The following is a 12447-nucleotide window of genomic DNA, read 5'->3' as shown; positions in this document are numbered from 1 at the left end:
TGGAATGCACTTCCCCTATTTCTACGGGGTTTGGAGACCTTCAAAAAGCAGCTAAAGACATTTTTATTTCAAAAAGCTTTTAATTAGACCAGGGTTTTCATGGTGTATTTTATGACTGTATTATGTTTTTACCTTGTAAAGCACTTTGTGACATATGTCTGTGAAAGGTGCTATATAAATAAACTTTACTTTACTTTACCTACAGTCTCGTACTTCTTTTCGTCAAATTTTTGTCATAGCAAACATTTTCATTTTGTTTAAAATTAAACATTATTTTATATTCAATGAAATTTTTATTACTTTAGCATGAATGACGTGTCACTTTATTCTGCAATCACTAGGCCAGTAGCTGTTTCCCAACATTTAGAAAGGCTTTTGTAATAGCTGCCTTATCTGCTTATCCAGGTACAAGCAATTTCTATATCTGGTAATGTAAATAGGTGGGGTGATGGGGTGAACTATCTTAGTAGTAGAACTCTCACCTATAAACAACAAAGCTGATACTTTCTCATGGAAGTTATAGAATTTCATCACTGATATGCAAACTGTGCTCTTTCACAGGCTTTAGATAGTGTGCTGATGATATTGCAGTTTTACTTGGACTTTTAGCACATTCATCCATGGTCCCATAGAGAAGATGGCAAATTCCCCACTACTTATGAAACATTTTTAAGTTACTGGGGAATTTGCAATTGAACTGCTTCTTTCTGGTGAGATTGGCCAATTTATAATCATCTTGTTCAAGAAAATGATTTGGTTGAAAGTTTATTTTAAAAAAGTTTACCATTTGTTCTTTCACGAATACAAACAATTCTGTAAGAATTTTTGAATTGTGTGGAAGAAAAATTGTACTAAAGGTTTTGTACAGACAAATTCAGCAAGTTGAATGTGATTCCTTGTTTTCTAAAAGCAGTGCATCACATCAAACATATAATTTTACATTTACATCAAACGTTGTTTCACCAGACTTAGACATCACAACACCCACAATGCAGGTGTAAGAGTTACTTGTACTTGTAACAAGTTGTTTTCCTGAAAAACGGAAAACAACTTGTTACAAGTAATGTGGCAGAATTGATGACCATAAAGCTGCTGAATGCATGAAAATCAGAATCAGAATACTTTATTAATCCCTAAGGAAATTATGTGGATTAAAAACTATCCACTATCCACTACCCCTTATGATAGTAACTCACATACCTAAGGGCTTGGAAACTGCCAAGCAAAGACTTTCAGCCTAAACCTGCCAATTGAACCTGAGAAATTGAAGCTAGGAAAATAAACCAGATGTTCTCCAATAAATCATCTAAGGTGTACTCTCAGCAGTAGGTGAACAACATGAGAACAAGTACCTAAACAGGATCCTGTAACTATCATAGTGGTAGACATTTAAGACACAGTCTTAAGTATGAAGAGTTGGATGGCATCAGGCCCTGACATGATTCCGCCTACTGGTTAGAGAAAGTAACTGCACTCTGGCACCACAAATGAACTAGCTGCTCATGGATGAAATACAACCAGAATGGCTAACTGAAGGCCGGACAATCCTGTCCCCAAGAATCCCCAGAAGGAGCGAGTCCCATCTAACTACTGGCCAATAAAGTGCCTCAGTACCACACAGAAGCTTCTGTCAGTCATAGCAGACAAGATTTAAAGATTGTATGATAATAAAAACAAAACAGAGAAAAACATAATTGACCCCATACGAGTAAGTGCTTTGGTGACCGTGGGAAGGAAAAACTTCTTTTTAACAGGAAGAAACCCCTAGCAGAACCAGGCTCAGGGAGGGGCAGCAATCTGCCACAACTGGTTGGGGTTAGGGAAGGAAGACAGGACAAAGACACGCTGTGGAAGAGAGCCAGAGATTAATAATAACTAATAATTAAATGCAGAGATGTTTATAAACACTTAATGAGAGAAAAGGGTGAAAAACAGTGCATCATGGAAATCCCACAGCAGCCTAGACCTATTGCAGCATAACTAAGGGAGGATTCAGGGTCAACCTGATCCAGCCCTAACTATATGCTTTATCAAAAAGTTTTAAGAATACTGGCACATGGCTCAATACATGAGTGGGGCTCAGAAATAAATTGTCATGAACACAACATGGAAAAAACTCCAGCTCCTGGTAGGTAGGGCAGTCACTTCAAGCCAGTTGCAAAAGTCAACATCAAGTGCAGGATTCACCAAGGAGATGCTCTGTCCCCACTGCCGTTGTACGTAGACCTCAATCCCCTCACCATATCAAGCCATATCATTGACAAGGCTTGGTATGGATACTGACTATGGAATGGAGAAATGGTCAGCCACCTCCTCTACATGGATGACATCAAGCTGTATGCCAAGAGTTAGCAAGACATCAACTCAGTAGTCCACACCTCTAGGATCCAAGTGTAGTCAGATGGAAAGAAAGGGAAAGTAGTTAGAACTGAGGAAACTGCACTACCAGAAGGCAGCAATGCAGACATCGAGAATAGCTACAAGTACCTGGGGATCCCACAGGGAAACAGGAACTGTTAAGAGGAGCCTAGGAAAACCGCAACCACCAAATACATGCAGATAGTAAGGCAAGTCCTGAAGAATCTGCTGAATTTGAAGAACAAGATCCAGGCAAAAACACCTGGGCCCTTCTCATTGTCAGATAGCCTGCTAGGATAATCAGTTGGCCAAAGAAAGAGAAGCCACTGACATCAAGACAAGGAAACTCCTTGCCATGCGTGGAAGGTTTCAACCCAAGTCCAGTACTGTGAGACTGTATGCTAAGTGGAAGGAAGGTAGCCAAGGATTAGTGAGTGCCAGAACCACTGTCCAGGATGAAACAAAGATCCATGGGTACATCAGGAAGATAGCCTCAACTGATAGTGTGTTTCATGAATACCTCAAGCAACAGAAACATAGCTGGAAGAGGAATAAGAAGAGGAACCATCATGGAAGGAAAGGCTGCTGCATGGGATGTACCACTGGCAGATAGATGAAGTGGCTTATATTGAAAAATCCTACCAGTGGCTTGACCAAGCTTGCCTAAAAGACAGCACAGAGGCACTAAGCATGGCAGCACACGAATACACCCGAAGTACAAGATCCACACCAGGTGGTAGACCTGATGCACTTGTGCATCTTTGCACAGGTGCAGGCTGTGCAAAGAGGCCCATAAGACAATCCAGCACATAGCGAGCTAAGATTCTGTGGGACTTCCAGATACAGAAAGACAAACAGGTGATGAACATAGTAGTGGTGGATAAGCAGAGGAAGGCAGTCGTAGTGGCAGATGTAGCTATCCTGAGTGATAGCAACATCAAGAAAAAGAAACACGAGAAGCCAGAGAAATAGCAAAGGCTGACAGAGGAGCTTAAGAAGCTGTGGAAGGTGAGGATATCAGCAGTCCCCGTGGTAATTGGAGCACTCAGGGCAGTAACCCCCAAACTGGGTTAGTGGCTCCAGCAGATCCCAACAACATTTCGAGATGTCCATCCAGCAGAGTGTAGTCCCAGGAAAAGCAAAGATATTGCCCAGGACCTTCAAGTTAACAGGCCTCTGGTAGTGGGCTTGAGCTTGAAGGATAAGGGGTGAGTTGGAAATTTACATAGCAATGTTGATGTTAGTGTGGCGAATAACAGCTGAGAATGTTAATAAAACATGTAATCTGTCATTTAACAGTTTCACATGAAGCAAACAGGAACATGACTATTTCATTATTTTTATTAATGTTTGAAAGAGATAATCATGAAAATGTTATTTTAATGTGATTGATTAAAATCTTAATATTAAAGTCTGACTTGTACTTTTCAAATATATCTTAAAATGAAATTTTCCAGAAATGTGTATACAGTTGCACTCATTTAGAGTTCAGGTAAGTGTCCTACTTTTGCAGACAAGCTGTCCTATTAAACCCAAAAAACCTCACTGAAATAGGAGGCAGCTGGATCTTTTTCAAACCTTTACACAAGCATGTTGACAAAGGTTAACCCATATCAGAAACAGCTAATTGTGTAAGTGAATTTGGAAATGATGTTAAAATTTTACCAGATTATTATACCATATGAATTCACACTAATATTATAGCAATATTGGTAGAAATATAAAAAATGACTTAAGTTAGTCTTTTTCTTTTTTATTGTGTATTTTTTGTCTTTTTCTGTCAAATTAAATATACTACAAAAGTGTATAGAGAGTTGGAGAGAATGTGTGAATCCTTAGCTGTGAAAAGCATTGGTCTGAGTACTGTTAAGCTTATTTATATAGCATATTTAAACACAACAGCTGTTGACCAAAATGATGCACAATAAACAATAAACCAAGTACAATCAGTAAAGGAATAGAAAAAGAAAACTAAAATGCAAAACAATGACTATGCTTGAGTGTGGGCACTCGGCACAATTCTCCGTGGTTTTCAGGGTTTTCCATTAAGTCATAGTACCCGGTACCAAGTACGTTTTTTGTTCCTGCTCAGCCAGGGTTCCAAGCAATCTGAGCAGGTACTAAAATGTGACATCGTCAGACTGCATGCCACTGATTGGCTGGTCAGTAGCGTCACTCGATGATTCATGAGAACATCTTGAAAATCAAGGCCACCATTCATGAAACCCAGCAATGGGGGAAATGGCTACGAAAAACAACACTGTGGTCCCAGAGTCTGACGAAGCAGCAGGTATATTCTTGCCTTGACATACACCTTTGTTGTAGCGCTTGTGTCGCATATTAATTATGTCACGGACGCTCTGACACCTTTGGCAACCCGCAAAGTAAAAACTTCATTGCTCTGCCTAACCATTTGTGTTTTGCCGCGTACATGACAATAAACTTCTTGAATCTTTAAACTTGACAACAACCACACACATAACCCCTTTATCTTGCATAAATAGGTTGCTGATTTTCTTTCCTCGTTTCAGGTATTACCAGCAAAATAGTTGCATGTTTAATCATCTGGGAATTTACCCAGATTTATTTATTTATTTAGACAGAGATCTTGACCCCCCCCCCCCCCAATGTTCAGCACAAAGTTACGCCGATGTTAAAGATAACGTTTTTTCTGAAGGTCTTTATAGAAACACCAAAAGATGAAACGCATAGAAAAAAAATCCTTTCGATGTTTTTTCTTTTTCTTTTTTAAGTTGCAGAGGTACATTCGCTACAACGTGACTCGGATTGACTGACTTTCCATTATAATCCAGTAATGTGCATGGTTATTGTCATAGCACAGGAGTGGGTAACTCCAGGACTCGAGGGCTGGTATCCTGCAGGTTTTAGATGTGTCCTTGATCCAACACAGCTGATATAATGGCTAAATTACCTCCTCAACATGTCTTGAAGTTCTCCAGAGGCCTGGTAATGACCTAATCATTTGATTCAGGTGTGCTGACCCAGGGTGAGATCTAAAACCTGCAGGACACTGGCCCTCGAGGCCTGGAGTTGCCCACACCTGTCATAGCAACACTGCCGAGCTTCCCGTAAAGTAATTAGTTTGGAAAATGTGAACGAGGGCATACATTTTTGGATTATTCATTGTATTTTAATACGTTTTTGCAGCTGCTGAAAAAGAATATGTGGCCCACCATGTAAAATGAATTTGACTTCCCTGGTCCACATGGACTTACACTCATCAGAGACTTTTTTAGGTACAGCTGTTCAGTTGCTTGTCAATGCAAATAAAGTCCCAATCAAAAGTTTAAGACCACTTGAAAAATGGCAAACAATCATATTTTGTGTGGTTGGATCTTAACAAGGTTCCAAGTAGAGCTTCAACATCCAACAAGAAGAAATGGGAGTGAGACAAAATATTTTTTGAGCATGCAATTTATTGAGAAAAACGCTTCAACTGAAACAGGATGTTTTACAGCTGCTCAAAAGTTTAGGACCACATTGTCATTTTCTGTCAGGTAGTCACACTGCCATGACATTCTGATGGCAAAGGCAACAAACTTTCAGTTTTTTAACATGGTCAGGTTGTTGAACAGCATAAGCAGGGTCTCTCACACCATCACTGTTGAGGTGGGACATAGTAAGACAGTCACTTGGAATTTCTTAAATGATCCTGAGGGTTATGGAACGAAAAAGTCAATTGGAAGACCCAAAAAGATTTAATCAGCACTGAGCTGGGGAATCCACTTGGCTGTCCATCGAGACACCCAACGACCCAAATTAAGGCCGTTACTGGTGCCGACTGCAGCCCCATAACCATCAGACGGCATCTGGGACTGAAGGGCTTCAAAAACAAGAAATGTCTTTAAAGGCCTCGTCTCCTGTAATGCCATAGAACTGACCATTTGGACTTTGCAATAGAGCACCAAACATAAGACATTGAAAGGTGGAAGAAAAGTTTATTCTCTGATGAGAAAAGAATTTAACCTTGATGGTTCTGATGGTTTCCAACGTTACTGGCATGACAAGCAGATCCCACCTGAGATGTTTTCCATGTGCCACAGCGGAAGAGGGCGCCATAATGGTCTTGGGTGCTTTTTCCTTCAGTGGAACAATGGAGCTTCAGGAGGTGCAGGGACAGAACACATTTAACCTTAAAGCAGATGGGCCACAGCTGCACAAATCAGACAGACAGTCCAACATGTTCATCTAGCATCTCCTTGTCTTACAGGATTGCAGCACTGTGTTCATTCCATGAAGTCCTTAATGCAAATTAAGTAATTTGTAATGAAACAATTTGTTTTACTTGATTTCCAGTTGATTAGAATCATTCTCTTAACTGACTGAAACTCCACTACCATCAAATGCAGTTCTTTTTTGCAGCCTGGGCATTTTCAAACCTGGACAAAATTTGATATCTATAATAAGAATACTGACCAAAACTGCTTAACAAGAGGGCTTTACAACAGCAAATGCAGGTGAGGTGTCCTTAATGTCACAACCATGCCGCAGCAGTTTTGATGAAGTATCATCATTAATGTGCAGGGTGTGATACAAAGCCATGTATACTATTCTTAACTGAAGTATATTGTATTGATTTTGTTCCACTTTGTTTGTCATTATCATTTTAATCTCAGTGTTGTAGTTTATGTTCCTATTAAACTCAGCCAGCCTTATCTTATATCTATTCTAGCTGTCTGATGATAGTTGGAGCACACAGCATTTGTAGATTTTCTGCTCTTCTCATCTGAATGTGAAGTGAACAGTTATTAGCTGCATTGCTGCCATATTTGGGCACATATTATATAGACTGTTAGGCTTAAATGTAATAATTTCTGTTATGCTTTCTGCTTCTCTTCAGGTTTGCTGGGAAAGGGCCAATAGAAATAGGTAGCATCAACTCACAAATGATATGTTTCCTCTTGGTTGGCACCATACTCTATAACCTAGTTTTTTTCTGTCTAAATTGGGAATATCTAAGCTTGTGTGGAGTGGATAGAAGGCTAGAAGCCAAATATCTCTGTATTCGTATAAATAAATCTATCCCCCTGAGCCAGCTGACTGAACTGCACTTATGTTTCCTCACCTTTTCACTGGCACTGTTCTTCTCCCTTGTTACTTATTTACACTTCCTAAAATATCCAGCTTTTGGTTTTCGTCATTAGTTTCTCACTGATCTCTTTTGTTTTTAGTCAAGCTATAAACATGGAAAGTGTGACTTCTCACCTGTCTAAGTGTGTCATCATCAAGTCTCCCGGCAGAGCATGAGGACAGGTGTGATACAACATCAGTTCATTTCTGTTCACAGTTCATTCTCTCCTTATCAAACAGCTGTAAAGTGTTGCTGCAGAAACGTGTGGGGTGTAAAGATTTCAGCTCATGGATGAAAACGTTTCAATATTTTACAGTTTCACAATAACAAAAGGAAAAAAAAGGATCTAAGGGAAAATTTGGAATCCAGAGATGGTCATGAGTAGTCACACCCTCTTTTATCGAGTGTTAAAACTTGTGAAGAATTCTTGCAACCAGGTAAGAGTCTGATCATTCTTGCTCGGGAGACTTTCACCCATTATTCATGCAAATAATTCCTGGAATAGATTCTGCAAGTTTTGTATCGTTGTGTATACTCTGCACTTCTGATGTCCATTCATGGATTTTCAAAGCTGACAGGCCACTGTGATGGCCATAGGCCTTCAGGTAGGGTTTGATAGGTTGTTTCAATACCCTGGACCCTGCAGTTGTCATGGAAGAGGCATGTGGCAGGCAAAAGGTGGACCCAGATGCAGGACTTATCAAATGGAAGTTTAACTAAAAAACACAGCTTTTATCTGCAGGTAAAAGCTTGGAACACAGCTGGAACAAATCAGGGGTAATGAGACAAAGGAAGTTTAACAGAACACAATACACACCAGATGAGAGGCTATGAAAATAAAAAAGGAAGTAATGAACACACAGACTCAGACTAAGAGACGCAAACTTGACACAGACAGAAGCCAAAAACATGGAGACAAGACTGAGGGAACAGGATGGGAATACAAAAGGGAATAATCAGCACCATAACATAAAGCCTGAATTACAACAATACAATATACAGAACTATAATATGACAATAAACAAAACCCCTAAATATTCCCCAAACTCAAAACTCTGGGTCAACGACCCAAGGGATCATGACAGCCTGCTCAAACAAGCGAGCTATATTGGTGCCACATGGTGCAATGTTTGCCAAATGTCCTTTTTTTTTTGAACATTGAGCATTTATTTTGGACATGGAAGAACAGAGAGGGAGCAGGGTAAAAAACAAGAAAGGAACTGGCCCAGGGCAGGATGGAACATGGGCTACAGGAATAGGATTTCAGACTTGTCAGCTCAGCCTGCTGAGCCATACTGGCACCCACATGGTGCTGTTTTCTATTTTTTCTACTCCTAAACTGTGGGAAAAAAATATTCCCCTGATCTGTGTTTCATTTTAACTTTATGAGTTTGGGAGATCGGCTCATCTAACCACTTTGATATTCATAGTAACAGAGATGTTGGCAGGTGCATTAGAGTACTTGCTTACTCGTGTGCTGGTTATGTTTTGTAAGTTCCTGAGTACACCTGTGTAGTTGGTGTCCCCTCAGGGGGGAAGGTTTTACAGGGATTCCATGTTCCTGGAAAAAAGCTTAGTTGACCTGGACTTCAACAAAAAGTTAATGAGTTTTTTCATTGCAATGATAATAATAATAATAATAATAATAATAATAATAATGTTTTGATGTAGAGATGAAATCATCTAACTCTACTCCAGTTTTTTCAGTTCATCTATTTACATAATTAAATGCTAACATTTTGATTTAGGGGCTAATGTGGCATTTTGTTTTGCATTTTATTAATTTATTTAACATTCACATTTTTTTTAAATGTTAATCTTCAAAAAGACCATAAAAGCCATAATTTAACAAAATAATCCTCACTTTTTTGGTAATAATATAAACATGGCATCCCCAGAGACTTCAATAAGTAACATGAGTTAGGCAAATAACAAACTCCGACGCATGCAGCACTTTTATTAATGTGCTAGGTAATAGTGGTATGGTGTCCCTTCTTCATGCAATAATGTATCTTTTGTGATATAATAATTTAGTGTAGTTTGTTGCCAATGATTGGAATATGATCTGTATCCAGGTTTGTTCAAACAGTGACCATATTATGCTTGACTGTTATCCATCCATATTTCATTTTAGTACAGAATCACCAAACATGAGCTTCTGTCGTTAACTGTTACTTTAGATCAGGAGCACAACGTCACAGATAAGATGAAATACCAGTTACAGTAATCTCACTAGATAGCGTATGACCATGAAATGACCTTTGATTGTTTTGTGCATTGTGTTGTAATTTTGTGATGTTTATCTGTGCACAATTGTGGTTAGGAGCATGCTTTTTCCCCTTCCTTAATGTGTTATGTAATGTTTTTCCTCTAAAACAGACATCTATTTTCCCATGACCCCCACACACATTGCACCATACATCATTATGACACACAGTCTCTTCTAATACCCTCACCCTGTGACTTTGTAGATTCAGCATTTCCTACCTATACATAACGCCTTGTCCTGCTCTTTTGCGTTGTGTGCTTTGAATACAAAATGTCCTTGAGGAATAAAAAATCTGTCCTGAAACAAAAGTTTATTAATACATTTCACAGGCCATCTGGATCCCCTGCAGCAATCACACTGTGATTTACGACCTCACAGAAACTCCAGCTTCTTAAATGTGACACATTGCTACATTTGTCTGTTATGCTTTTGAATTGTAAATGGAATATTTTGAGCTAACTCACTTCTTTTATAGTCTGTATTTCTTAAAGAAATGACTGGATAAACAACATTTCAGCCATAACTTTTTTTTTCTTTGATAAACTGTAAATGTTATGTACGACTCCATAATTTTGGTAATAACCTCCAAAGCCACCTATAAATCCACACGGCTAGACCACATATTGTAATCCAAATAAAATAAAATTCCAAATACAGTAAAATCAAATAAAAATGTATGTTTCCTTTTGTGGCAGTACTACTGAGGTCAATAAGATCATTTTGAGGCTGTATTTTGTATTTTAGTGAGTTTTTTAAAAATATTATTCTTATATATTTTTTATCTTTCAGTTTATTTTTTCTCTTCCATGTAATTGACATACAGGGTAGAGTCAAAATAGCAAGAACATTTAATATAATAAGGTATAAACAGATTCTGGTGTTTCACTTATGTCCTGATTTGCTTGCCTAAGTGTTACCTTGACTTCATAGTCACCGACATGTTGCCATCTAGTGGTCTCTTTGTGAATTTCAGCCCAGCAAAGCTATCTTCCACTCCAAATACCCGATCTCACCCAAACAAATTGGATTCATAATGTATGGCTTACATTACACGCTGTTTATATCATATCTGAGGCTGTAGACGAGCCCTGGCAGTAAATCTATTCAGTAATATCTCCCAGTCCTCTGTGTGACATTGCCAATAAGATGGAGAATTTGTGATGTGATGTATGAGTGGCCAAGGTGAATGTATTGTTTTAACCAAAAGGGCACCAGCTGCATTCACAGAGTTGTGGCGTGGAAAGTGGAAATCTGACCTATTGGTTTAGAGCAGATAACAACACATTCCCCCTGACCTTTCCGCTTCATTACTTGCCATGATACCTAATAAATTGAGAAGAATACAGCGCTGCTGTCACACCAGAAGAAAGCAGGTAGTATTTTTTCCTTCTATGATCTGAAAGTCGGACAGTCAGTTATTTTTGTCATTTCTGAACCTGAAGGTCAGTGATACATGTTAAATTACCAAAATGTCTGAAAAGACAAGTCGTGATCAAATAAAGAGGAATAAAAATAAACAGTTTAATGATGTTCAGTGATATAACCACTGCTGGTGTAAAATGTACGATCACTTTACTACAGAAGAGTAAAACATAATTGATGATATTATAACCGCAATAGACTTGTTGATTGGTATAATCCACAAATATGAACCCTTTTAACAAGTGTTGCAAAGATGCAGTGCAATTTGGGGAACACTCAACTGAAACTGTCCACTGTAATTAAATACAAGTGGAATATTTTCAAAATCACAATGATTCTGAGTTAGATTTAAAAATAAGACCTCCGCACTTTTAATAAATTAAATTATATTTGGCGACCTCTGCTGGCCAATATTGATTAAAGTACAAGGCTAAAGTTTGTTGGTGATGCAGTTACAAAATTACCACCTTGGAAAATCAAAGGTTCATTGTCGTTACACTGAAGGGAACGAGTGAGAGTGTGCGGTGATGCATTTGTTGTCACCGTTCCCTGACATCAAGACGGTTCTTGGTTCAAGCCTGGCCTTTGTCGGTGGAGTTTACAAGAGAGTACAAGTTGTGTTCTTGCATACACAACACATAAAAATGCTGAAATACTAGTATGAGTGACACAACAAATGCAGTGATTAACGTAAGATGCATGAAGCTGAACCTGATATGGGATTTAGAATTGATCAGGTAGATTTAGGTAGGCAGCAACAGCATATGTCACTACCAAACCAGTTTTTAACCTATCCTATGAATAAGTTTCCAATAAAAATATTTTTAGTATTTAGTATTTAATATTTTAAAAACAAATAAGAACAACCCATCCCTATAACGTGTTTCAGAGGATAAATCTAACATCCCCTGCAGAGAACTATAAACCTATATCCATAGTCTACAATATGCTGTTACAACACACCAGTCATGGCTGGAGATGTATACAGGTCTATGTGCATGGATGGGTTTAGTTTCAGTAATGGCGGTATGGTGACGCCTTCCAGCAGGGATTACCACACTGTGTGCTCTGGCTCACCCACTGTGCACGGTAATGAAGGAGCGCTGCGGAGACTGGAGGCACTGGCGGCAGGTCGCTTTACACGGCAGACGATAATTCTGGACGTGACTGTATTACCAGAGATTAAAACTGTCTGAGAGAGACATATATATATATGGAGAGAGAAACGAGGGGAGGGAGATGTGTGGCTTTATGCACTTTTTCCCCCTTCAACCTGTTTGTACAATTTAACAGCAGATCACTGGCT

Source organism: Astatotilapia calliptera, chromosome 2, assembly GCF_964374335.1.
Source record: "Astatotilapia calliptera chromosome 2, fAstCal68.1, whole genome shotgun sequence".
In the NCBI taxonomy this organism is placed as follows: Eukaryota; Metazoa; Chordata; class Actinopteri; order Cichliformes; family Cichlidae; genus Astatotilapia; species Astatotilapia calliptera.
Note: the sequence above shows the minus strand (reverse complement) of the source record.